The following is a 26,594-nucleotide window of genomic DNA, read 5'->3' on the forward strand; positions in this document are numbered from 1 at the left end:
TCTTTTAAGTAATTCTGATACATTCTTCAGTATGACAATTGCATTTTAGCTTCAAAATTTCTGCTTTATTCTTTTTATTTCAATCTCATTGTTAAATTCATCTGCTAGAATTTTGAATTTTTTCTCTGTGTTATATCGCATTTCTTTGAATTACCTCAGCCAGCTTTTTGGATTTCCTGTATGAAAGGTCACATATCTCTGTTTTTTCAGGATTTGTCTCTGGTGCCTTATTTAGCTTGCTTGGTGAGGTCATGTTTTCCTGGATGGTCTTGATACTTGTAGATGTTCATCTATATCTGGGCATTGAAGAGTTCAGTCTTTATTGTAGTCTTCAGAGTCTGGGCTTGTTTGTGCCCATTATTTTTGGGAATGCTTTCCAGGTATTCAAAGAGACTTGGGTCCCAAACCCAATAACACAGTAGTTTACACAAACACATAGAGGTACTGCCTTGGTGGCCTTGGATTAACATTAAGAAAAATTTTCTTGATTTATCAAGTAGAGACTCTTGTTCTCTTCCCTTACTTTATCTCAAACCAGCAGAGTCTCTCTTTCTGTGCAGAGGCATGTGGAGCTGGAGTTGGGGTAACATAAGGACCGCTGTGAACACCACTGAGACTGTGCTGGTTCATACCTGCCAAGTTCACAGAACTTGGTCTCACCCAAGGCCCACTGTAACCACTAGTTGGCTACCATATAAGTTTACTCAAAGCCTAGGACTCTATGATTAATAGATGACAAAGTCAGCCAGGTTTGTGTCTCTGCCTACAGGGTGGCAAGTTCCATGAGTGGGTCCATAGATGCTATCTGGAAGCCAGAGATTAAAGTATAGAATCTTCAAGTTTTACCTGCTTTTCTATTTTACTGTAGCTAACCTGGCACTTAGGGGGTTCTGCCCAAGGACTATTTAGTTAGCTTGTGATAAACTCTGCAATGCCTGGGACTCAATCTTTGGCCCAGGCTAAGTGCACAAATGCTGACCAAGACCCTAGACCTGGACTCAGGGACTCTAAGAATCTGCTTGGTGCTCTACCTCACTGTGGCTGACCTGGTAGATGAGGTGCAACACAGAGTTCCCTTTACTTTCCCCCCTGCTTTTCTCAAACAGAAGAAGTCTTTCATCATAGCTACCACAGCTGGAAATGTGCTGGGTCCCACCTGAAGTTAGCACTTCTCAGGCCCAGTACCCATGGTGTATTGCCTGGGTATCACTGTTTCATCATTCTGGGTACAGGAGTTCTTTAGTCAGCAGGTGAGTAATTCTGCTAGGTCTTTACTGACATGGCAGCACTGACTTTAATGTTAAGTCCCCCAGTCACTGTGCTCTCGCTCTCCCAAATTCACAGGTTTCTCTGTGTTGTGTGGCTGCTGCTGGGTGGGGGGGTGGGGGAGGGGTGGTGTGAGCACTCCCTTAGCTGCTCTGGCTGGTGTCTCAGTAGGCCACATTCTCCCCACCCTCTACATTCCACTGGCTCCAAGCCCAACTCAGCAGTATGGCTTGCCTAATAATTGAAGTCCTTGTGGCCTAGACTGCCCCTTAAGTGTTCTTAGGGTCCAGTAGCACTTCAACTCATGACGGCAAGGCTTGTAAAGACTCAAGCTCCCAACACTGAGATGGGAGATTTTTCTCTTGCTGGGGCCAATCCAAATGCTCCCTCTGTTGGCAAATGTCAGCTGAGTACAGTCTGGTTCTGCTTTTTACTGTGACAGGCTAGTGCTGAGTTTATTGCAAAGTCTCACAAACTGTGCTCTCCCTCTCCCAAACATTCGATCTCTGCACCACGTGGCCACTACTGGTGGTTGAAAAAGAGGTGGCATCGGTGTTTCCAGACTGTCATGTTTTTGTGTCTTCTCCAATGTCTCTTTCAGTGATATGAAGTTAACACCAGGTACTGTGAGCGCTCACCTATTTTTTGGTCACTTTGACAGTGCTTCTTGAATATAGTGAGTTGTGAAAATTTGGTGCTTTGGTATGGGGATGAGTGGTATAGGCTTCTATTCTGCCTTCTTACTCTGTCTCTGCCTTAAATTTTTTAGATTCAGGGAATACATTTGCAGGTTTGTTACATGGATATATTGTGTGATGTTGAGCTATGTGGGATATTACTGATCCCATCACCAAGGTACTGAGCATATATTGTGGGATATAATTGATCCCATCACCAAGGTACTGAGCATATATTGTGGGATATAATTGATCCCATCACCAAGGTAGTGAGCATAGTACCCATAGTTTCTCACCCCCTGCCCTCCTCTCAGTGTCTATTGTTGACATCTTTATATTCATGAGTACCCCATGTTTAGATCCCACTTATAGGCAAGAACATGTGGTACTTTGTTTTCTGTTCCTGTATTCATTTCCTTAGGATAATGGCCTCCAGATACACCCATGTTGCTGCACAGAACATGATAGTATTCTTTTTAATGTGTGCATAGTATTTTATGGTGTTTATGTGGCATATATTTCTATCCAATTTATTGATTCACATGTAAGTTAATTCTATGTCTTCCCTAATGTGAATAGCAATATGATGAATGTACAAGTGCATGTGGGGTTTCTTTTTGTAGAATTTTTAATTTTCTTTTGGATATATACTCAGTAATGGAATTGCCAGTTTAATGGTACTTCTGTTTTAAATTCTATGAAAAATCTCCAAACTGCTTTTCACAGTGGCTAAACTAATTTACATTCTCACCACAGTGTATAAGCATTCTATTTTCTCTGAAATCTAACCAGAATTTGTTACTTTTTTACTTTTCAATAGTAGCCATACTGAATAATATGAGATGGTATCTTACATTGATTTGCATTTCTCTGATGATTAGTGATGTTGAACATTAAGAAAACCATGCCATTAAAACACTGACAAGGGACATAAGCAGACACTTCTCAAAAGAAGACATACAAGTGGGATTCTTATTCTATCACAATAAGCTGCCTTTCTTTTGAAAAATACAAAATCAGACCATTTGAAAATTCACTTTAATTTTAGTGATTGACAATATGTTTCCCCTTCTCTATCTCCTTTTCTTATTTGTGAACTTTTTTCTGATCATTATGAATCCACTCAGCAGAGTAACCTCCATTCTTAATCTGTGTGAATTGTGCTGATGAGCTAGTCAGCTCTCTTAAAATCACCAACAAGGCCGGGCACGGTGGCTCAAGCCTGTAATCCCAGCACTTTGGGAGGCCGAGATGGGCGGATCACAAGGTCAGGAGATCGAGACCATCCTGGCTAACCCGGTGAAACCCCGTCCCTACTAAAAAAATACAAAAAACTAGCCGCGCGAGGTGGCGGGCTCCTGTAGTCCCAGCTACTCGGGAGGCTGAGGCAGGAGAATGGCGTGAACCCGGGAGGCGGAGCTTGCAGTGAGCTGAGATCCGGCCACTGCACTCCAGCCTGGGCGACAGAGCAAGACTCCCTCTCAAAAAAAAAAAAAAAAATCACCAACAAAAGAGTTTTAAATTTCCTAGTTGTTAATACATTTTTAGCGTGCCACAAGGTACTCTTAGAACAATGATTTCTGGTCCAGGCATTATGGATTATGATGATTAGTTCTCTGGATTTCTATAAGCTTTGAAATTAAGAGGTATAAATCTAAAATAAATTGGACTTCATACTCTTTACACATTGATTGTGTTTGTTAATTATTCCATAGGAAAACAGACAAAAGACTTCTGTAGAATTCAATTCTGTTTCACCATATTTAGGGTTACAAGAAGGGAATTATATTGACGTAATTGAGACACTGAATTAACCTCAGTCATCACATGTGATTTTTCTAGAGTTTTTTAATGTTACTGAGGTTCTTTTCAATATGTCAATGCCTAGTTTGGGTTTCTGGGGGAGACGTGAGTAGCTAGTACTATCCATCTAAAACATAATATTCATTAGTTGGAATAATAGTGTGATAAGATAGTCTTCAAGATGATGCCCTCAATTTCTTTCCTCCCTGCACGCACATACTGCTCTTTACATTGACAGGTAGAGTCAAATCTCCCATTTCTTGAATCTGTGCTGGTCACAATGACTTGCTTTACCAATAGGATGCAGCAGAAGTCATATTCTAGGACCTCCAAGGCTAGTTCATAAGAAGTTTTGTAGTATTTCCCTGTGTATCTTGAGACCAACTACCATGTTGTGAGGACTCCAGGTAACATGGAGAGGTCAGATAGGCATCACACACAGCAGCCAATGTGCACTGCCAGCCATGTGAGTAACCCGTCTAGGATCTTTAGCCTAGTTGAGCTCTCAGGTAACTTCAGCAGCAGCCAACAAACAGCAATGGCAAGAAAGACTCCAAAAGAGAACTTTTGTAGCGCCCGTCAACCCACAAAACCATGAGAAATAATGTTATTTAAAATTACTAGACAATAACAGTAAACAATATTAAACAATAAATAATTCCTTAAGTTTTGGAATAGCTTACTATCCTGCAAGAGAGAGCTAGAACAAGTACTAAATATTGCAAAATACTGAACAAGTATAAGTTTACTTGTGTAATATACTTGTATATTTTAAAGCCATTGACATTTCTGGACAGAGTGTAAAAGTGAGCACCAATTAAATGACTCCCAAGAGAAGCTGTCTGTTGTCTCTCAACATCATGATTTACCAATGGGAGCTGTATTTTGCTTTTGGAAAATATACCTTTTAAACTTCATTTAAAAAAAATATACTAACAATTGTTTAGAAAGGCATATGCTATTTTGAAAAAAAATTTGAGAGAACCAGAAAAGTGTAAACTTCAAGCCTCTAATCATATTTATATGCTATTTAACCCATAAATCCAAAGTCTGATGGCAAATATGCTTATGTTACACTGATATTTGGATAAATAAGTTAAATTAACAGTTTCCTTTTTAAATGATAGGCCTTATAATTGGTATAATGTTGAGATGGCTGCAGTGGATGGGCTCATCACCATAATAATATTTTCTCTTTAATACTTTTTCAGAACATTAAGTGACAACCAGAGAGTCTAAAACTGGGTTCCATAGCAGTAATAAAATCAGAGGGACACTTAATTTGCAGCAACGGGATTGGAATTCTTGCTGTTGGGGTTGGTGGTAGCAAATGGCTTCTGCTTCATGCTTAGATGGTGTGTTGGAACATTTCCTGTTTAGAACTTCCTAACGCTTCCTGACTGGAGCTGTTTACAACAGAAACAAACCCCTCCGATTCTGAATTTAGCCAATTTGCTGTTATAATTTGTTCATGTGTTTCTACTTTCATGTAGACAGAAATTGTATCTGATACCTCTTTTTCTTCAGCAATGGTGTGCCTGGCACCTAGTTGAATTGTCAGGTTTGTTGAATAAGTAAAGTAAAATTTCACCAGAAGTAAATTATTAAATTTATCAACTTTACTCCGAAAACATATAGCTAAGTAAGATGTATGAATTAATTCACTCACTTATTCAACAAACATTTATTAAGTGACTACAGTATACTATGAGCTAGGAATATGGCAGTAAACAAATCTCACCTTGTCTCAAACTTCAGTGGATCCAGGAGTCTCTAGAAGTTTGATTCTTGCTCAATCAGCAATTCCTTTTCACTGAAGACTTGACAAGAAAGTTGGAGAAAGCAAGTGCGTGTGAACCCAGCAGATGTTTGTGTTGCACCTACTGTGTTCCAGAAGCTATAGCGTCACAGGATCTGCCTGTCTCCTAGCAAAAGTGAACACTAAAAACATTATCTTAAGCAACAAAAAATGCCAAGTATGCCAAGCGATGAAGAGGCAAAGCACTGGGTCCCAAGAGTATAATGGGCACTGAGCCTAGCGTGGGGTCCAGACGTCTCTGGCATGGTGCCCTCCTAGGTTGTTGTTGTCCCTCCTTGTTGCTCCTGCTGTCTTCTTCAGTTACATCTGCTTCTCTGCATTTCTTCATTTTACGGCGTGTGGGATGCAGTTATCTCCGAACAGGAATAGGCAACTGTACACCTGTTACGTTGTGCTTGATTCTCTGCATTGACGTACACTGGGCCCAGGTTTCCCTGGTGGACTGCTTGGGCCATTCTTGTCATCTGGCTCTGAAGATTTTGTACACAGAGATGTACTTGCCAGATGGGGAAGCCAGAGATCTGAGGTCCTCTGTTGAGGCCACTCTCACCCTGCTTATCTTCCCTGACATACCTAACAGATGAAGCTCAGGTGAGCGATGCACGTCAGGCCACAGTGTGGACCATGTACAATTCTTCAAGCTCCAGCTTTACCTCTCTTTCTTAGTGCTCTCTTAGGACAATATATTTAGATGGAAGTAAATGAAAATAATGTTATTAGAGGATAAGATTCAAATCAATCCCATTTGTAATAAAAGGAAGTAGATTATTTGTGAAATGTAATACTTTATTTTTAGTGAGAAATCACCTTAAAATTTGGAACCTAGGTACAAGATAATTACTTCATTCTGCAACTGTTCAAATGTTTAGTAGCAAACTATATGCCAGGACTGTGCTAGGTACTAGGGATACATGGTTGAATATATAGTCTAAGATTCCTTGGAGTTTCATATAAATGGCTAATGCAGCATATCGACATGGTAAAAAAAAGAGACTTCTGAGATGCACAGAGGACAGGCAATAAAGCGTCTTTGAATGGTGGATAAATGTGCTTGGACATTTCACTCAGGGCTGTCAGAAGTTTTTGAAAGTCAGTGGTCTCAGAGTTTTGGCGTTTTCAGGCCCTGCTAAGTACTTTATTTCTAGCTGATTATTGGCCACAATTACTGATCATCAATTGGCTCTGTCTGATCCAGTAACTCCACCACTGAGTATCTAAACAAAGGAAAGAAATCAATGCATCAGAAAGATACCTGTACTTGTATGTTTGTTGCAACACTATTCGCAGTAGCACAGATATAAATCAACCTAAATGTCCATCAACAGACATAAATTTATAACCCATAAATTTATACACAAAATGTCTTAGACCTCTGTCTCTTCTCTCATAAGCCTCAGAGGCCAGTGATCCCCTTGGATCGCCTCAGTCTGCTAAGTTTTGACTTTCCTTCCTAAGGTGATTTTGGGGAGAGGTAAGGGAGTGTTTCAGGAAGATGCTCTCAGGCACGCTGCTTCTGCAGAAACATTAGAGGCCCTTGTGGTGGCCTTTATCTATTCACTGCTTTAAGCAAGGAATAAAAGATCTGAGGCTAAAATGAAAAAAACTGTGTTTCCAACCCACCCTTCAGACCTGACAGAAGTGATTTTAGAATTTTAAGGGAACAGCTTTTTCCTGACCCAAAGGGCACAGTAATGCAAAGGCCAATGTCATGTAAGGTAAGTACCTTTTCCCCATCTGTAACGTAACTCTAAGATGCTATTCCCACAGCTGGAATCGGTACAATGTTCTGACTGAGGTACTGGAAAAGCCTATGAGCTCATTATCATTTGAGCATAAGAATAATGTAAAATTTGGCAGAATTTTATTTGAAAGAACTATTTATGCAATTTTTAGTTAGCTGATTTATATTGCGATTATGTCAAACAATAAAAATCAGGTTGGTATGTTGTTAGCTAGAAATATTTACAGTAACACATGGTCTTGATGATCTCACATGATGAATTGAAGATTAAAGCAAAATAATTTATCTTAGGGAACTTGGTGACAGTTTCCGTTTAACTTTGCCTAATAATGACTTCAAACTGTTGTGCATATATAGAGAACTGACTGAAGAGACTTTTTTTGACTATTGTGCTACATTTATTATTGTAACTTTTTGAGATCTGGGGGAACATATCTTTTTTTTTTTTTTTTTTTTTGTTGTTGTTGTTGTTGTTGAGACGGAGTCTCGCTCTGTCGCCCAGGCTGGAGTGCAGTGGCGCAATCTCGGCTCACTGCAAGCTCCGCCTCCCGGGTTCACGCCATTCTCCTGCCTCAGCCTCCCGAGTAGCTGGGACTACAGGCGCCCGCCACTGCGCCCGGCTAATTTTTTCTGTTTTTAGTAGAGACGGGGTTTCACCATGGTCTCGATCTCCTGACCTTGTGATCCGCCCGCCTCGGCCTCCCAAAGTGCTGGGATTACAGGCGTGAGCCACCGCGCCCGGCCCATGGGGGAACATATCTTTAGTCTCAGTTGGCCCAGTAAATGTTTTGGAGTAAGCTTCTGTGTTATGTGCTGAGTATTGAAGCGACAGTGGAGACAAGGCTGCTGCCCTCGCAGAGTCTGGAGGAGAAAACCTGATGGAGTATGGCAGGGAACACGCTGGGAGCATCCCAGGATGCTAACAGTGCACACAGATGGAACACCTGCCCTAGAACGGGGGAGGGTCGGACAAGGAGAGGTGTCAGGAAAAACAAGGAAAGATCTGCAGGAATAGAAACACACTTGAGAAATCCATGGGGAGTGAAAAGAGAATGGCTGAGCAGCAGCAGACTGTCAAGAAGGAAACCAAGAAGGAGCAGCCAAAGAGGTTGATGGAGAACGAGGAGAAAGACGGTGACACTGAAGCCAAGGACAGGAAGCTGTTTCAACATTTCTGGAAAAAATATCACATGCTCTGCCTTAACCTTGCTGTTTTATGAGTCATATAGCCGCATTCCAGGTTCTGAGATGTCCAGCACTAAAGATTTTTCTTTTAGTTTGCTTAACCCAGCATTTGCCAGAATAACCTGGGCTCAGTGTGAGTGTGTGCATGTGTGTGTGCGCGCGCACGCCTGTGTGTTCCACTAATATCTCACTGGGGCTACTGTTCTATACAACATAATTTTTAAAACACTAGTTTTATCCATCCTGTGTTCAGCTGCAGCAATCCTTACAAAGGTCAACTTTGATCATGTGTCTTAGTTACTAAAGAAAACAAAACAAACCAATGAATAAAGCCCATCCTGCAGTGGCTCCTCACTACCTGCACAATGGAGCCCACCTGGCTTGGCCTGGGTGCCCTGTGCTGACCTGGCCTTCCTGCCGTCTGCCTGCTCCTTTGCCTCCCCTTTCCTCCTGGAGAAGGTAGGGATGCTCTGAGCTTTGGCCAGCATGGAACATGTGCCCTACTCCTAAAGCAGACCATGTTTTCCTGAGTGCACTTTAATCTCTTTTAAGGGTATAGATCAAACAATGTATATTTTCTGGCCTCTCTTTGTCTCCCCTTCCAATCTCCATACAGAGATCTGACCTTTCCTTAAAGTTTTTCATCAGGTCTCACTCTGTATGCAGTTTTCCTGCCACTTCTGCAATGTATGCACTTTACTGGTACATAAATTTTGCTATACCAGCCTGGGTCTTTCATTTATGTATCATTTTATATCATCTTTTTTCTTAGAGCTTACTTCACTTATTTATTCAATCTCTCCACAATATAATTGTATGTCATATAATTTTATATTTATTTTCATTGGTATTTATATATCTTTTCTGTAAAAATGGTGACTTTCTAAATAGCTCTTCATTAATGTTGAAAGAAAGTTTTAAGTCTTTATCTCAGCCAAAGGAGTTCCCCGCATGAATGAGGGAATGAAACACTTGCATTGTTGCATTAGATATTATTACAGAGAAACAGAAACGCGTGTAATGGAAAATTGCTAACTTTGCCTCAGGGAGATCAGGATGATTCACTGAGAAAGTTTGAACTGGTTTAGAAAGCATGGTTCTGAGTCATCTAGGAGAAGGAGAAAAAGTTAGAGTAGGGCATAAGAAGTAATGCCCACATCAAAAAGTTAGAAAGATCTCATATGAACAACCTAACATCACAACTGAAATAATTAGAAAAGCAAGAAGAAATCAACCACAAAGCTTGCAGAAGACAAGAAATAACTAAAATCAGAGATGAATTGAAAGAAATTGAGACATAAAAAACTGTTCAAATGATCACTTAATCAAGGTTTTTTGAAAAAAATAATAAGATAGATAGGCAGTAGTTAGACTAATGAAGAAAAGAGAGAAGATTCAAATAAACACAACTATAAATGATGAAGAGAATGATACCACTGACCCCACAGAAATAAAAATAACAATCAACAACTACTATAAACACTTCTACACACACAAACTAGAAACCCTCGAAGAGATGAATAAATTCCTGGACACATACACCCTCTCAAGACTGAACCAGGAAGAAATTCAGTCTCTGAACAGACCAATAATGAGCTCCAAAAATTGAATCAGTAATAAACAGCCTACCAACCAAGAAAAAAAAAAGAAAAGAAAAGAAAAAGAAAAAAGCCCAGGACCTGACAGATTGACAGTCAAATTTTAACAGATGTACAAAGAAGAGCTAGTACCATTCCTACTAAAACTATTTCAAGAAATAGTGGAGGAGGGACTTCTTCCCAACTTGTTCTATGAGGCCAGCATCATCCTGATACCAAAGCCTGGCAGTGACACAACAAAAAAAGAAAGCTTCAGGCCAGTAACCTTGATGAACATCCATTCAATAATCCACAACAAAATCCTTGCAAACCGAATCCAGCAGCACATCAAAAGGGTAATTCACCACAGTGAAACCCCGTCTCAACTAAAAACATAAAAAATTAGCTGGGCATGGTGGCAGGCGCCTATAATCCCAGCTATTCAGGAGGCTGAGGCAGGAGAATGACTTGAACCTGAGAGTCGGAAGTTGCAGTGACACAGGATTGTGCCATTGCACTCCAGCCTGGGAGACAGAGCAAGACTCCATCTCAAAAAAAAAAAAAAAAAAAAAATTACAAAATGTAGCCAGGCATGGTGGCAGGCACCTGTAGTCCCAGCTACTCGGGAGGCTGAGTCAGGAGAATGCCGTGAACTCAGGAAGCAGAGCTTGCAGTGAACTGAGGTTGCACCACTGCACTCCAGCCTGGGAAACACAGTGAGACTCCATCTCAAAAACAAAACAAACAAAAAACACTGCTCAACGAAATCAGAGGATACACAAGCAAATTTAAAAACATCCCATGCTCATGGATAGGAGGATCCAATATGACTAAAATGGCTATACAGAACAGCAATTTACAGATTCAATGCTATTCCTATTAAATACCGATGAAATTCTTTACACAGCTGGAAAAAACTATTGTAAAATACATATAAAACTGAAAAGAGCACAAATAGACAAGGCAATCCTAAGCAAAAAGAACAAAGCTTAAGGTATCACATTACCTGACTTCAAACTAAACTACAGGGCTACCGTAAGCAAAACAGCATGATACTGATAAAAACAGGCACACAGACAAATGGAACAGAATAGAAAGCCCAGAAATAAACAATGCTGCACATCTGTGACCATGTGGTCATAGACAAAGCTGACAAAAGGAGCAATAAAGAAAAGATTCTTCATTCAATAAATGGTGTTGGGACAAGTGGTTGGGACAACTGTGGAAGATTGAAGCTGGATCCCTTCTTTATACCATACACAAATAAATAAATAAACTCAAGATTGATTGAAGACTTAAATATAAAACCTAAAATTATAAAAACCCTAGAAGACAATCCAGGCAATACAATCCTGGACATAGGAAAGGGCAAAGCTTTCACGACAAAAATCAATAGCAAGAAAAGCAAACACTGACAAGTAGGATCTAATTAAACAAAAGAGCTTTCGCATAGCAGAAAAAAAGAAAACTATCAACCGAGTAAACAAAGAACCTAGTGACTGGAAGAAAACATTTGCAAACTATGCATCTGAAAAAGATCTACTATCCAGCATCTATAAGGAACTTAAATTTATAAAGAAAGAAACAACCTCATTAAAATGTGGGCAAAGGACATGAACAGATACTTTTCAAAAGAAGACACACATATGGCCAATAAATGTATGAAAAAAACCTCAGCATCACTGATCATTGGATAAATGAAAATTAAAACCACAATGAGATGGCCGGGTGTGGTGGCTCAGGCTTGTAACCCCAGCACATTGGGAAATCGAGGCAGGCAGATTATGAGGTCAAGAGATCGAGACTATACTGGCCAACATGGTGAAACCCTGTCTCTACTAAAAATACAAAAAGTACCTGGGTATGGTGGTGCACACCTGTAATTCCAGCTACTGGGGAGTTTGAGGCAAGAGAATCACTTGAACCCAGGAGGCAGAGGTTGCAGTGAGCCAAGATCATGCTACTGCACTCCAGCCTGGTGACAGAGTGAGACTCCGTCTGAAAAAAAAAAAAAAAAAAAAAAAAAAAAGAAATCACAATGAGATACCATCTCACACTTGTCAGAATGGCTATAGTTAAAAAGTCAAACAATAAATGCTGGCGAAGTTGTAGAGAAAAGGGAACTTAAACACTGTCGGTAGGAGTGTAAACTGGTTCAATTGCTGTTGAAAGCAGTTGGGCAATTCCTCAAAGAGCTAAAAGCAGAACTACCATTCAATAGATCTGCTCGCAATCCCATTACTGTGTATATTCCCAGAGAAATAGAAATTATTCTACCATAAAGACACATGCATGCAAATGCTCACTGCAGCCCTATTCACCACAGCAAAGGCATGGAATCAACCTAAATACTATCAGTAACAGACTAGATAAAGAAAATGTGCCACATATACATTATGGAATACTATGCAGCAATAAAAAAGAGATTACGTCTTTTGTGGCAACACGAATGAAGCTGCAGGCTATTATTCTTAGCAAACTAACACAGGAACAGAAAACCAAATACCACGTGTTCTCAGTTGTAAGTGAGAGGTAAATGATAAGAACTTAGAAACTCAAAGAGAAAAACAACAGACATTGGGGTCCATTTGAAGTTAGAAGGTGGGAGGAAGGAGAAAAGTAGAAAACATTGCTATTGGGGACTGGGCTTAATACCTGGGTGATGAAATCACCTGTATAGCAAACCCCTGTGACATGTGTTTACCTATGTAACAAACCTTCACAGGTACCCCCAAACCTACTATAAATGTTTTCAAAAGTTAATCCTTAAAACCTCTTAGCAAAAAGCATAAGCAAAAATCTTATAACATTAAATTTGGTGATAGTTTCTTGACTGTGACACCAAAAGCATAGGCCACAAAATATAAAATAGATAAATTGGACTTGATTAAAATGTGAAACTTTTCTGGGTTTTTTTGATATGAAAAACACCTGTTGTTCATGGTTTTTGATCAAAAATAACCCTTCTCTACTAAAATTTGTTACAAACAGCATGAACAACAGAGTGAAAAGACAATCAGCAAGTGGGAGAAAAGATTCGCAATGTATCTGACTAGGTACATAAGGTATAATATAATAAGCGGAATATACAAAGAACTTCTAAAACTTAACAACAAAACAACAACAACATTTATAAAAGGGCAGAGGACATGAATCTATATTGGGTCACTAAGTCTACAGAGAAATGCTCAGCATCACCGGTCATTAGGGACATGCAAATCAAAACCACAACGCAATATCACATTACATCTATCAGGGTGGCTATATAAAAAACAAAACAACAAAAATGAAAAAGAGCAAGTACTGGCTAGGATGTGGAGAAAGTGGAACCCTGGTGCATGTCTGGTGAGAATATAAAATGGTTTATCGACTGTGACAAATAGTTTGGCAGTTCATCAGAAAGTTCTCCGTAGAATTACTGTATGTTCCAGCAACGGGTGGAGCAGTTCCATGTGTTCCAACTACAGGTGTATCCAAACTAATCAAACGCAAGGACTTAAGCTGCAACCTCTGCCTCTGGGGCTTAAGCGATTCTCATCCCTCAGTGTCCCGAATAGTTGGGACTAAAAACATGCACCACCACGCCCAGTTAATTTTTGAATTTTTACTAGAGACGAGGTTTCACCACGTTGATCAGGCTGGTCTTAAACATGAGCTTAAGTGACATGCCCGCCTCAGCCTCCCAAAGTTTTGGAATTACAGGTGTGAGCCACCATGCCTGGCCTCTGTTTTTCAATCTAAGAACCGCTGCCCAGGCGTGGTGGCTCACTCCTGTAATCCCAGCACTTTGGGAGGCCGAGGTGGGCGGATCACCTGAGGTCAGGAATTCAAGACCAGCCTGGCCAACATGGTGAAACCCCATCTCTACTTAAAACACAAAAAATTAGCTGGGTGTGGTGGTAAGCACCTGTAATCCCAGCTACTCGGGAGACTGAGGCAGGAGAATCACTTGAACATGGTAAGCAGATATTGCAGTGAGCTGAGATCGTGCCACTGCACTCCAGCCTGGGGCACAAGAGCGAGACTTTATTCCCCCACCAAAAAAAAACCTGCATGCAGAAATGTATTCAGGTTTTAAAATTTTATTCACTTATGCACTGATACTTTTACACCAATTTTTATAGCAGCATCATTTATAGCACAAAATGTAAAAACAAATCCAGATATCTTCTAAGAGATAAACAGGCAAAGAAAATTAGGTATATACACACAACAGAATATTATTTAGCCTTAAAATGAATGCAGTGTTGACGGGCGTGGTGGCTCATGCTTATAATCTCAGAGCTTTGGGAGGCAAAGATGAGAGGATCTCTTGAGCCTGGGAGTTTGAGACCAGCCTGAGCAACACAGCAAAATCCCATATCTACAAAAAGTACAAAAATTTCTAGGCTTGATCGTGTGTGCCTGTAGTCCCAGCCACTGGGGAGGACCATCTGAGTCAGAAGGATCAGTTGAGCCTGGGGAGGTTGAGGCAGCAAAGAGTCAGGATTGCATTGCTGTGCACTCCAGCCTGGATGACAAAGAGAGACTCCATCTTAGGAAAACAACAACAACAAAAAAAAGCAATGCTGATACATGCTGCAACATGGATGAACCTTGAAGACATACTATGTAAAATAAGCCAAATACAAAAGAATAAACATTTAATATCAAATTTTGTGTGTAAAGGAATGTCATATGAGGCTGGCCAGTTCTCAGCAGGAGCAGATTGTAGGGATGTTAGAATACTGGTGGCTCATTACGTTTACACACCAGGTCATGGCTGGCAAAGTAGGGAGGCAAGTGCTGCTTTGTTACCCATCTACCCCAGTGATTGTTCTGAGTCCTGGGGCTGTTATCTGGTGCCTTCCAAGGCTGAACGTCTGTGTAGATATAATTCTGTGCCTCATCTGGGAAGCAGAAAGTTGCATGGGGTATAAGGAGCAGCAATGATGGCCAGCAATAGCTCTGAGGCTCCCAAATCTGGCTGCCAGTTACTGTCTTTGCAGAACTCCACACAGGAGACTGGCAAAAAGGTGTTAATGGGGCAACACTCTGTTTCCTCTGGTGAGAGGCAGAAGCTTGCTGCTGCCAACAAGGGCCAGCATTGAAATGAGGTGAGCGGAAGAACAGAAGGTTCTCCAAACCAGTCCATAGATGGCTGAGAAAGGGCCTCTGCACAGACACCGCCATGACAACTCTAAAGAGCTCTGTCCCATATATTAACACACACATATATATATACACATATATGAATACACACACGCGGATATAGACATAGAGGTAGATATTTATTCTATTGCTTCTATTTCTCTGAATAAGTCTAATACAACCTGTAACAAGCAAAAGACCACATAAGTTATCAAAAATATACAACAAGAAAAGTCCAGAACCAGATGGTTTCACTGATGAATTGTTTTAAACATTAAAAGTTGTAACTCCAATGTTTCTCACTCTAACAATTGCAATTAGTCAATGCAATATACCAACTCAGTAGAATGAATTTTAGAAAGGAACATGATCATCTCAATTAATAGCGAAAAAATTTGACATAATCCGAAACACTTTGATAAGAGCACTTAGTAAACTATATATAGACTAAAACTTTTATATGTACCTCAATAAAAGGTACATATAAAAAACTCAAAACTACCATTACATGCAATGGTGAAAGACTTAAAAACTTTAAGTTTGCCAGAATAATTGAGCAATACAAGAAAAGAAACACTACAATTGGAAAAGTAATAAGCTTATTTCTACGTAGAGATGTTATAATTATATATAATGTACACACATACATATAATTAAAATCCTAAGTAATGATAACACTATTAACACCAACAATCAAATTCTGCAAAGTTGTAGGATACAAGATCAATACATACACATTCATGGACTAGAATTAAGGGTCAGGAAATAAATCCATACATGTAATTTTTTAACGTAGACTTGACAAAGCTGCAGGAACTGTTGGAAACAATCTAGTTCATGTATTTTAGCCCAGTTTTTTATTTTTATTTATTTATTTTTTTAGGAGAACTAAATCAAACAGATTTTATTCAACTTTTTAGATGAGGAAAACAAATGATACAAAATAAGTCATAAGAAACGCTTTCTTATACCACTATCTCAAACAACTTTCATTGTTTTACAAAATACTCACACAGCAAATATGAAAAGCTTCAACACTCTTCCTTTGTAACTTGCTGCAATAAATGCAGCTTTAACAGACATACAAATTTCTTCCGTATCTTAAAAGTTGAATTACTAATTTTTATGATGTTACTCATATTTTTATTCATATACTTTTAATGACATCATTGCCAATACATAATTTTCTTTAACTTTATTTTTACATTAAGCCAACATCTGTCATGCAGCCATCAAAAATCTTACAGTAAATTACACAGGTTTGTAGTCCAATTTAGACTCTAGCTTCTTAGAATCAGCCACTTTTCTGACTGCTTTCATGAAGTCGTCCTGTACTACAAAATCATGATCAGCACGAATCGCGAACATACCTGCTTCAGTACAAACATTTCTCAGGTCTGCTCCATTAAAGCCATCTGAAAGCTTCACAATTGCTTCATAATCTATTTCACCATGCTTTGTAATGGGACGTGCGTGGATTTTCAGTATGTCTAACCTTGCTTGTTCATTTGGCGAATCAATATGTGTTTTTCTATCTAATCTCCCTGGACGCAGCAAAGCAGGATCCAGTGTATCTGGTCTGTTTGTCGCCATGATCATTTTAACTCTGTGCAGAGTACCAAATCCATCCATTTGATTCAGTAACTCCATTAACGTTCTCCGAATCTGTCAGCTGAAGTACCCTCAGAAAACCGACGACCACCAATAGCATCTATTTCATCCATAAAAATGAGGCATGGTTGACGGTCTCTGGCATAATTAAACATTTCTCTGATCAAACGAGCACTTTCACCAATGTACTTGTCTACAATAGAACTAGATACAACCTTTAAGAAATTGCAGTCCAGCTGGCTAGCAACGCCTCATGCCAAGAGTGTTTTTCCCGTACCTGGTGGTCCATATAACAAATAGCCTTTTGGAGGTATGATTCCTACACGCTGAAATAACTCCGGGTTTGCAAGAGGTAATTCTATCACCTCTCTTAATTCCCAGATCTGTTCTGATAGCCCTCCAATCTCAGAATAAGAAACATTCCCAGGGTCCTCATGAGACATGTTATAAACCAATGGATCCACCTCTCTTGGCAAATATGTCATGAGAGTTAGTGTAGTCATATCCAAAGCAACTCTTGTTCCTGGCTTCAGCTTACTTTTGTCAAGCTGTCGACGACAACCCACAACATATCTTGGTCCATTGGTAGCTTTAACAATGAATTTTTCTTCAGTTAACTGTTTAAGCACTTCACCCACAGTCTGCCCGACACTTTGTAGGGCCTTCAGATCATTCTCAGACTTTTCCTACTGCTTGGTAAGTTCTTTTAATTGTTCCCTTAACTCCTTAAGACGGCCGTCGATCTCTTTGTGCTCAAGCAGCTTCTTGCAGTAGTCCCGAAGCGCCTCATCTCTAGGGTCCGCCGTGATGAGAAGCCGTCTCCTATAGGGGATGCCGGGAATGGCTGGTTTTTTGTTTTGTTTTGTTTCGTTTTTTGAGACGGAGTTTCAGTCTTGTTGCCCAGGCTGGAGTGCAATGGCCTGATCTCGGCTCACTGCAACTTCTTCCGTCCAGGTTCAAGCGATTCTCCTGCCTCAGCCTCCCGAGTAGCTGGGATTACAACCACGCGTCACCACGCGTCACCACGCTCGGCTAATTTTGTATTTTTAGTAGAGACGGGGTTTCACCAACTGTAACCAATCCTTTACCTTGGGTTGCTTTCTCATGAACCTTATAAAAGCCTTTCCTTCATGCCCCTGGGGTGAACCACAAATCACGGCTGGGTGCTTTCCATTTCACCAACCACTGCTGAAATAAACTGGTTAACATTTTAACAAGGACTCCCTTTAATCCCAGCACTTCAGGAGGCTGAGGGGGGTGGATCAGCTGAGGTCGGAAGTTTGAGACCAACCTGACCAATATGGAGAAACCCCGTCTCTATGAAAAATACAAAATTAGAGAGGCATGGGGGCGCATGCCTGTAATCCCAGCTATTCAGGAGGCTGAGGCAGGAGAATAGCTTGACCTTGGGAGGCGGAGGTTACGGTGAGCCGAGATTGTGCCATTGCACTACAACCTGGGCAACAAGACAGAAACTCCGTCTCAAAAAAAAAAAAAAGCAGCAATGTATCAGTGTATCTGTAGCATAATTTAAAAGTTTCTCTAGTATTACTTGAATGCTTATTTTTAAAAATTTTCTCATTAAAACTCTTTATGAGTAATTATGTGTTTCCTTTGAAATGTTGCTGCCCTGACTGTATTCAAAGGATTCAAAATTCGTGATGTGCATGGACGCACAGTTAGAGTTGAAAATTTAGTTATCTAGAATTCTGTTCTATGTTTATACAGGGTTTTATGGGTTAAAGTTTCTCTTCATTATGTTTTGTATTTATATTTCTGCATTTTTTAGAGTGGGCTCCTCTTATCAGTTGTGTTTCTAGTTTCTACTTATTGTGGTTTTGAATTACACTATTCAAAGCAGAATTTTGGGGGTTAATGTTAATTTTAACTTTGTTTGCAATTTTGTATTGGTGTGTTTCATTTTTTAGGGTAGTCCACCTTACATAAATTTAGTTTTTAGTTTTAATTTATATATTATAATTTTGTATGACAATATTCAACTCTGTACACCTTAAGACAGTGTGGGGCAAAAGTCAACTATGAATCAGCCCTATGTCCTTTGTCAGTAAAATTATCTAAGTGTTTGTTTGCTTGTATAAATATTACCCCTGTTTTGTTTATGATTGGTATGTTTTTCTTCTTGCCTGGTGGCCAATAATTGATTCTGTCTAGGTGAGTAGTCATGGAAATTGTATTAATTTCAACATCTTTATCTTACATTATCTTAGTGTGAAAGAAACAGTTTTTTGGTTTAAAGATAATTATTCAGAAAGTTTGTAACTCTATCTCTTTTAGGTGTCTTATTTATTTATTTAAGAAAGAGTCTTGCTCTGTTGCCCAAAGTGCAGTGGCACAATCTCGGCTCACTGCTGCCTCCACCTCCCAGGTTCAAGCAATTCTCCTGCTTCAGCCTCCTGAGTAGCTGGGATTAAAGGCATGCACCACCATGCCTGGCTAATTTTTGTATTTTTAGTAGAGATGGGGCTAGGCTGGTCTTGAATTCTTGACCTCAAGTGATCTGCACACCTCAGCCTCCCAGAGTGCTGGGATTATACCCATGAGCCACCCACACCCTGTCCTCAGGTGTCATTTTTAATTTTGATTGTGGCAAAAATACATAACATAAAATTTAGAATCTTAAATATTTTTTCTTATACAGTTTAGTCATGTTGTGTATTTACATTGTTATGCAGCATAGCTGTAAAACTTTTTTGTTGCAAAACTAAAACTCAATAAACATGAAATAAATTAATAATGCCCATGTTTTTTACCACCTGGCTCCCAATTAAAAACCATTCCATTTTCTGTTTCTAAGAGTTTCAATACTTTAGATATTACATATAAGTGGAATCATAGAGTATATCTTTTATTGTGGCTAGGTTTACTTAGCATCACGTCCTCAAGGTTTATCTTTATTGTGGATGTTACAAGATTGTCTGCTTTTAAAAGCTGAGTAGTTTTCCAATACTTTTATATTACAAATTGTATTTATTCATTCATTCAGTGAGGAAAGTTTGGCTTTCAAATATCGGTCTTTGTGAATAATGCTTCAATGAATATAGGTGTTCAAATAACTATTTACCTATATGTACAAGGTTAACATTTGTGCTACATTGTGTTTTACTGGAAAACTTGTCTGTCTTTATGCCAGAGCCAAACTGTTTTTATTACCGTAGCTTTGTAATGTGCTTTGAAATTAGAAAAGGTGAGGTCACTAACACTGTTTCTTTTTTAAAACATTTTTGTGCTCTTTATTGTCCCTTGAGATTCCATATAAATTTTTGGTTGCTTTTTCTATTTCTAAAAGAAAAAAAAATTGTTAATTGTAAAGGGATTGCATTGAATCCATAGCTCACTAGGCAGCACGAACATCTTCACAATATTAAGTCTTACAATGTTTGAAGATGAACATGCTCAAAAGTGAGTTAATTTCCATATGTATGTTGACATTTTTGTTTTCTTGTTATTGATTTCTAGTTTTATTCCATGTTTATCAGAAATAATAATCTTTAAGATTTATATTTTTAAAAAATTGTTAAGTCTTCTTTTGTGGCCTACTAGGTGGTGTATCTAGGAGAATGTTTTATGAGCTATTGAGGAAATTGTATGTTTTGCTGTTGCTGTGTATTCTGTATATGCCCACTAGGTCTAATTTTTCTCTAGTGTTTTCAAACCTTCTGTTTCCTTATTAATATTTTGGCTAGCTATATTAATTATTATGAAAGTTTGAATTAAAATATTCTACTATTATTATTTTTATCTATTGTAATAATTATTTCAATGTTCGCTTTATACATTTGGGAACACTGGTTGAGAATTATATATATATATATACACACACATATATATAAAATAAAATTTCATAAGTTCTCAGTGAATGAGCCCTTCTATTATTATTTAATGGCCTTGTTTGTCTCCTGTGACAGTTTAAAGTTTATTTTATGAACTATGACTAAAATGTATTTTGCCTAACACAGTTATGACCAGCACTGCTTTCATTCGATTACCATTTACATCAAAAGTCTATTTTCATTTTTTTATTTTGAGACGGAGTTTCGCTCTTGTTGCCCAGGCTGGAGTGCAATGGCGTGATCTTGGCTCACAGCAACCTCCGCCTCCCAGGTTCAAGCCATTCTCCTGCCTCAGGCTCTGGAGTAGCTGGGATTACAGGCTTGCACCACCACGCCGGCTAATTTATTTTTGTATTATTAGTACAAACGGGGTTTGTCCATGTTGGTCAGGCTGGTCTTGAACTCCAGACCTCAGGTGATCCTCCCACCTCAGCCTCCCAAAGTGTTGGGATTACAGGCATGAGCCACCATGCCCGGCCCCCAAAAGCCTATTTTCATCTTGCTACTTTCAGTCTAGTTTTGATATTAGATCTAAAGCGAGTCACTTATGGAGAGGATGAAGTTGGGCTTTGTTTTATTAATCCCTCTATTCAATTTACATGTTTTGATTGAAAAATTAAGTCCATAAATATTAAAATAGGTTTTTGAAAGCGAAGAACTTACTTTTGTCATTGTTTTCTCTGATTTTTATAGTTATGTGACCACCTTTACCACTGTTTTTAATCTTCCTTTTTGCTGATTTTTGTAGTGACATGCTTTAATGTATTTTTTTTGTGTGTGTGTATCTCTCTAAATGTTTTCTTTGTGGTTGCCATGGGGATTACATAAAATCTTTTTTTTTTTTTTTTTTTTTGAGACAGAGTCTCATACTGTAGCCCACGCTGGAGTGCAGTGGCACGATCTCAGCTCACTGCAACTTGTGCCTCCTGAGTTCAAATGATTCTCCTTCCTCAGCCTCCCAAGGAGATGGGATTATGGGCGCCCACCACCACGCCCGGCTAGACTTTTTGTATTTTGAGTAGAGATGTGGGGTTTCACCATATTGGCCAGGCTGGTCTCGAAATCCTGAACTCGTGATTCACCCGCCTCGGACTCCCAAAGTGCTGGGATTATAGGCGTGAGCCACTGCTCCTGGCCCATAAAACCTCTTAAAGATGACAATATATTTTAAATTGGTAACAACTTAACTTTTTTTTCTTTTTTTTGAGACGGAGTCTCGCTCTGTCGCCCAGGCTGGAGTGCAATGGAGTGATCTCGGCTCACTGCAAACCCCGCCTCCCTGGTTCAAGTGATTCCACTGCCTCAGTTTCCCGAGTAGCTGGGATTACAGGTGCCTGTCACCATGCCCAGCTAATTTTTTTTGGTATTTTTAGTAGAGATGGGGTTTCACCATGTTGGCCAGGCTGGTCTCAAACTCCTGACCTCAGGTGATCTACCTGCCTCAGCCTCCAAAAATGCTGGGATTTCAGGCATGAGCCACCGTGCCTGGCCAGTAACAACTTTAGTTGCATACAAACATTCTTCCTCTTTCCATCTGCCTCACCTTCATGTTATTGATGTTACTAATATCTTTTTATATTATATATCATTAACAAACTTTTTTGACTATTTTTACACTTTTTAAAAATTATATAACATATTACATATGTTTTAGGAACCATCATTTGAATTCATCAGAATTTTATTTTTGTGCCTGTATATGTCTTTTCTAGAGAGTTATGTACTGTCATGTAATTTTGCAATGCTGTTTAACATCACTTTATTTTTAATGAGAAAAACTCTCTGTAGCATTTCTTCTAATGCCGGCCTAATGGCGATATGCTTTTGTAGTATGTGGTCATCATGAAAGGACTTTACTTTTTCTTCATTTTGACAAACAGTTTATCTGGATATAGTATTATTGCTTAAAAGTTTTTGTTCTTGGCCGGGCGCGGTGGCTCAAGCCTGTAATCCCAGCACTTTGGGAGGCCGAGACGGGCGGATCACTAGGTCAGGAGATCGAGGCCATCCTGGCGAACACGGTGAAACCCCGTCTCTACTAAAAAATACAAAAAACTAGCCCGGCGAGGCGGCGGGCGCCTGTAGTCCCAGCTACTCGGGAGGCTGAGGCAGGAGAATGGCGTAAACCCGGGGGGCGGAGCTTGCAGTGAGCTGAGATCCGGCCACTGCACTCTAGCCCGGGCGACAGAGCCAGACTCCGTCTCAAAAAAAAAAAAAAAAAAAAAAAAAAAAGTTTTTGTTCTTTCAGCACATTGACTGTATTACCCATGTCCCTTCTGGCCGGCAAGATTCCTGCAGCTAGGTTCACTGATTATCTCACAGAAGCACCCTTATAAATAACATAGCTTTTCTTTTTTGGCTTTCAAGATTATCTACTAGTCTCTGACTTTCAAAACTTTGCTTATAATTTTTCTCATTATGAATCTTTTTGTGTTTATCCTCGTTAAAATTTGTTGAACTTTTTAATTTTTATGTTTTTTTTCTTGTTTGATCATTTCTCAGGCATTCTTTTTATATTCTTCAACTCCATAATTTGCTTTTAACTATTTTTTATCTTATTGTGTATGTTCTCATTTTCCTGATTTTATTTAGTTGTCTGTGCTCACATTTTGCTGAGTACCATTTAGATAATTATTTTAAAATTTTTTAGGTAATTTATACATCTCCATTTCTTTAGGGTAGATTTCTGGATATTTATCCTATTTTTCCTATTGGGCCATAATACCCTAATACTTTGTATATATTGTAATTTTTGGCTGATTATATTACATTATATATGTCCATTAAACTTGGGCATTCAAAAAAATTACCAGTCACACCTTTTACATAGTGGCTTTGTCCAGAGGGAGTCTGACACAAACTTGTTGGCCAAGAAATTCTGAAGGTCTCTCAAAGCTTTTTTCTTTTCTTTTTTTTTTTTTTTGAGACGGAGTCTCGCTCTGTCGCCCAGGCTGGAGTGCAGTGGCCGGATCTCAGCTCACTGCAAGCTCCACCTCCCGGGTTCATGCCATTCTCCTGCCTCAGCCTCCCGAGTAGCTGGGACTACAGGCGCCTGCCACCTCGCCCGGCTAGTTTTTTGTATTTTTTAGTAGAGACGGGGTTTCACCGTGTTCGCCAGGATGGTCTCGATCTCCTGACCTCGTGATCCGCCCGTCTTGGCCTCCCAAAGTGCTGGGATTACAGGCTTAAGCCACCGCGCCCGGCCTCTCAAAGCTTTTTTCAAGATTCATTTTCTTTTATTACCTTTGGTCTCAGCCAAACCAAACTGTCATTCGAAGTATACCACCCTGTCTTTGAGCATTCTGTGTCACGGCAGACAGAAACCACTCTTTAGGAAAGGCCCAAAAGCCAGAAGTAGGAACATACATTCTACTATTCTTTTCCTTCTTTTTATTTTATTTATTTTTTTGAGATGGAGTTTCACTCTTGTTGCCCAGGCTGGAGTGCAGTGGTGTGATCTCAGCTCACCGCAACCTCTGCCTCCTGGGTTCAACGGATTCTCCTGCCTCAGCCTACCAAGTAGCTGGGATTACAGGCATGCTCCACCACACCCAACTAATTTTGCATTTTTAGTAGAAACAGGGTTTCCCCATGTTGGTCAGGCTGGTCTCGAACTCCCGACCTCCGGTGATCCGCCTGTCTCGGCCTCCCAAAGTGCTGGGATTGCAGGCGTGAGCCACCGCGTCCAGTCACAAACATTTCTTCTTGTGAATGTGGAGGACATGCATGTGCCTGACAAAAAGTTTTAGACTTTTAAAAAAATTTTATATGGGGCGGGTGATAATCTAACCACTGATACCTACAAGAAATCCTCATGAAATTTTGTCAGCTGTGAAGCAACAGCACCCAACAGTATTAATAGCCTGTATGAAGTGCATTTTCCACTGAGTTCTCCAAAAAAGTCCTCAGTGCAGAGATGAGAACACACAGGCTTTGCAATTCAAATGGCTGCTGAACAGCACATGGGTCAGAACTAAGAACCTTCCACAGAGAGTACTGCATGACGTTCCCTCTAAATTACCTGAAACACAGTGGCTTCTGACATTGAGTGCAAGCACCTGGAGAAGCCTTATTGCCTCTCCATTTTGGAGACAGTGAACAGAACAAGACAGACAAGACAGATAACTTGAGGAACAGAAAACCTAAATCCATATTTAAAATTACATCTAAAAGGTGACTCAAACATATCAGTTGGAAAGCTGGAAATAGAAGGAACAATGTGTTTTTATTTGACCCACAGACATGAGATTGTCAAAAAATTCAAAGAATGTTAACATCCAGGGAAGGCTGGGTCCAGAGAAGCAACTAAATTCAGGGACTGTTGATAGCAATGTACTTGCCACAGACCTTGTGGAAAGTCGTCCGGCCGTAGCTATACAAATTTTACATACGTATATCCTTTCACCAAGTAATCACTTTCCTGGGAATCTACCATCAACAGGGGGTTAATGCATCTTATGTTCTAAATTGTGTCTCTTTGGAAGAGATGCAAAAGTACAACAAAGTTTCTGTAACTCCTTCTTATTCCATTCCTTATCCTGAATTAAACCAGGTAAACATTCTAAGGAATGCCTATTTGTCTTATCAGATCCTACTGCCTCAGTAATTGGAAACTCTTCCCTAACACCAGACTTCTGAAGAGTTTCTTTGATGGAAGGTCTAGCTTTCATTTGTTTGATATAAAATTCATTTTCACTTTCTTCAGTTTCAGGTTCCAAAATCACTGGAATATTACTTGTGTTTCTTGTGCTCTTTCTCAGGTGAACCACTGCTTCTTTGGTGTTTCCTGCTTTGGTTTTCTTAACTTCAGCTTTCCTTTTAATTTCTTTTTCTGTTTCACTTTCTTCACTTGACAAATCGGGTGAGGACTGATGAGAGGAAATACATGGAAAATCCCAGAAGAAAAGGATCCCATAAACATGTCACTAAGAAAAAGCCAGCCAATCCCAAAGGCCAAAATGGCAAGCGAGGTGATGCTGATCAGAAACAAACTATTAAGATAACTGCCAAAGTGGGAACTCTTAAAAGGAAGCAACAGATGAGGGAATTTCTGGAACAGTTGCCAAAAGATGACCATGATGATTTTTTCAGTACAACACCTTTACAGCATCAAAGAATACTGTTGCCAAGTTTACAGGACAGTGAAGATGATGATGATATTCTGCCAAATACAAACAAAAATCTAACAACTCTATCATCAGTTATCTTTCCGTTGGTAAAAACTCCTCAATGTCAGCATGTCAGTCCTGGCATGCTAGCTTCTATAAATAGGAATGATAGTGATAAATATGTTTTTCCTATGCAAAAATATCATAAAAGTAATGGTGGTATTGTCTGTGGCAACATCAAGAAAAAATTAGTTGAAACTGATTTCTCAACTCCAACACCAAGAAGGAAAACCCCACTTAACACAGATTTAGGAGAAAACTCTGGTATTGGAAAACTTTTCACTAAGGCTATGGAATCTTTAGATGAAGAAGAGAAAGATTATTATTTTTCAAACTCTGATTCTGCATAGTAAAATGAGAAAATATGATTCCTGGGATTTTTACCATAAAGCAGACAGGGTGTTTGTATTTTCAACTGGAGTACATGTGTTTTCTTTGTAAAGTAGCTTCCTATGAAAATGTGGACTTTTTTGAAGGTTTCATGTGTTTGTGTTCAAAGTAAAATATCCTCATTGCTGAAGCTTACTAAAAATGTAAAGAAAATTGTTTTTGCTTGTGTAGATATCTGTACATTTGTTTTTGCATATTAAAATATATATAGATACATTTTAAATAAGCATCCAAGTCTGTTTACTTTAATAAAATCATTTCCCAAACAGTTTTTTTCTTTAATTTCAAGAAAATTTTGCTACCATTTAAGTAAGGGAAGGTGAGAAGGATGACAGAGGTTGTACTGGTAGCTACTGAATTCATGAAAACTTTTAAG

General features: G+C 39.3%; 1 long non-coding RNA gene and 1 pseudogene across 7 annotated transcripts in view; both read right to left on the minus strand.

Moving 5' to 3' along the window:
• Positions 1-8,067: 8,067 nt before the first annotated feature.
• LOC105480769 (uncharacterized) overlaps positions 8,068-26,594 on the minus strand; it is a 36,012-nt gene continuing 17,485 nt past the window's right edge. For all 7 annotated transcript variants that reach the window (XR_011613849.1, XR_011613847.1, XR_011613848.1 and 4 more), the window contains one exon: positions 8,068-8,255. This is a non-coding gene — a long non-coding RNA (uncharacterized lncRNA). The remainder of the gene's footprint in view (positions 8,256-26,594) is intronic.
• LOC105480768 (26S proteasome regulatory subunit 10B pseudogene) lies at positions 14,593-17,691 on the minus strand (annotated as a pseudogene).

The sequence above is a fragment of the Macaca nemestrina genome, chromosome 15 (genome assembly GCF_043159975.1).
Source record: "Macaca nemestrina isolate mMacNem1 chromosome 15, mMacNem.hap1, whole genome shotgun sequence".
Lineage (NCBI taxonomy): Eukaryota > Metazoa > Chordata > Mammalia > Primates > Cercopithecidae > Macaca > Macaca nemestrina.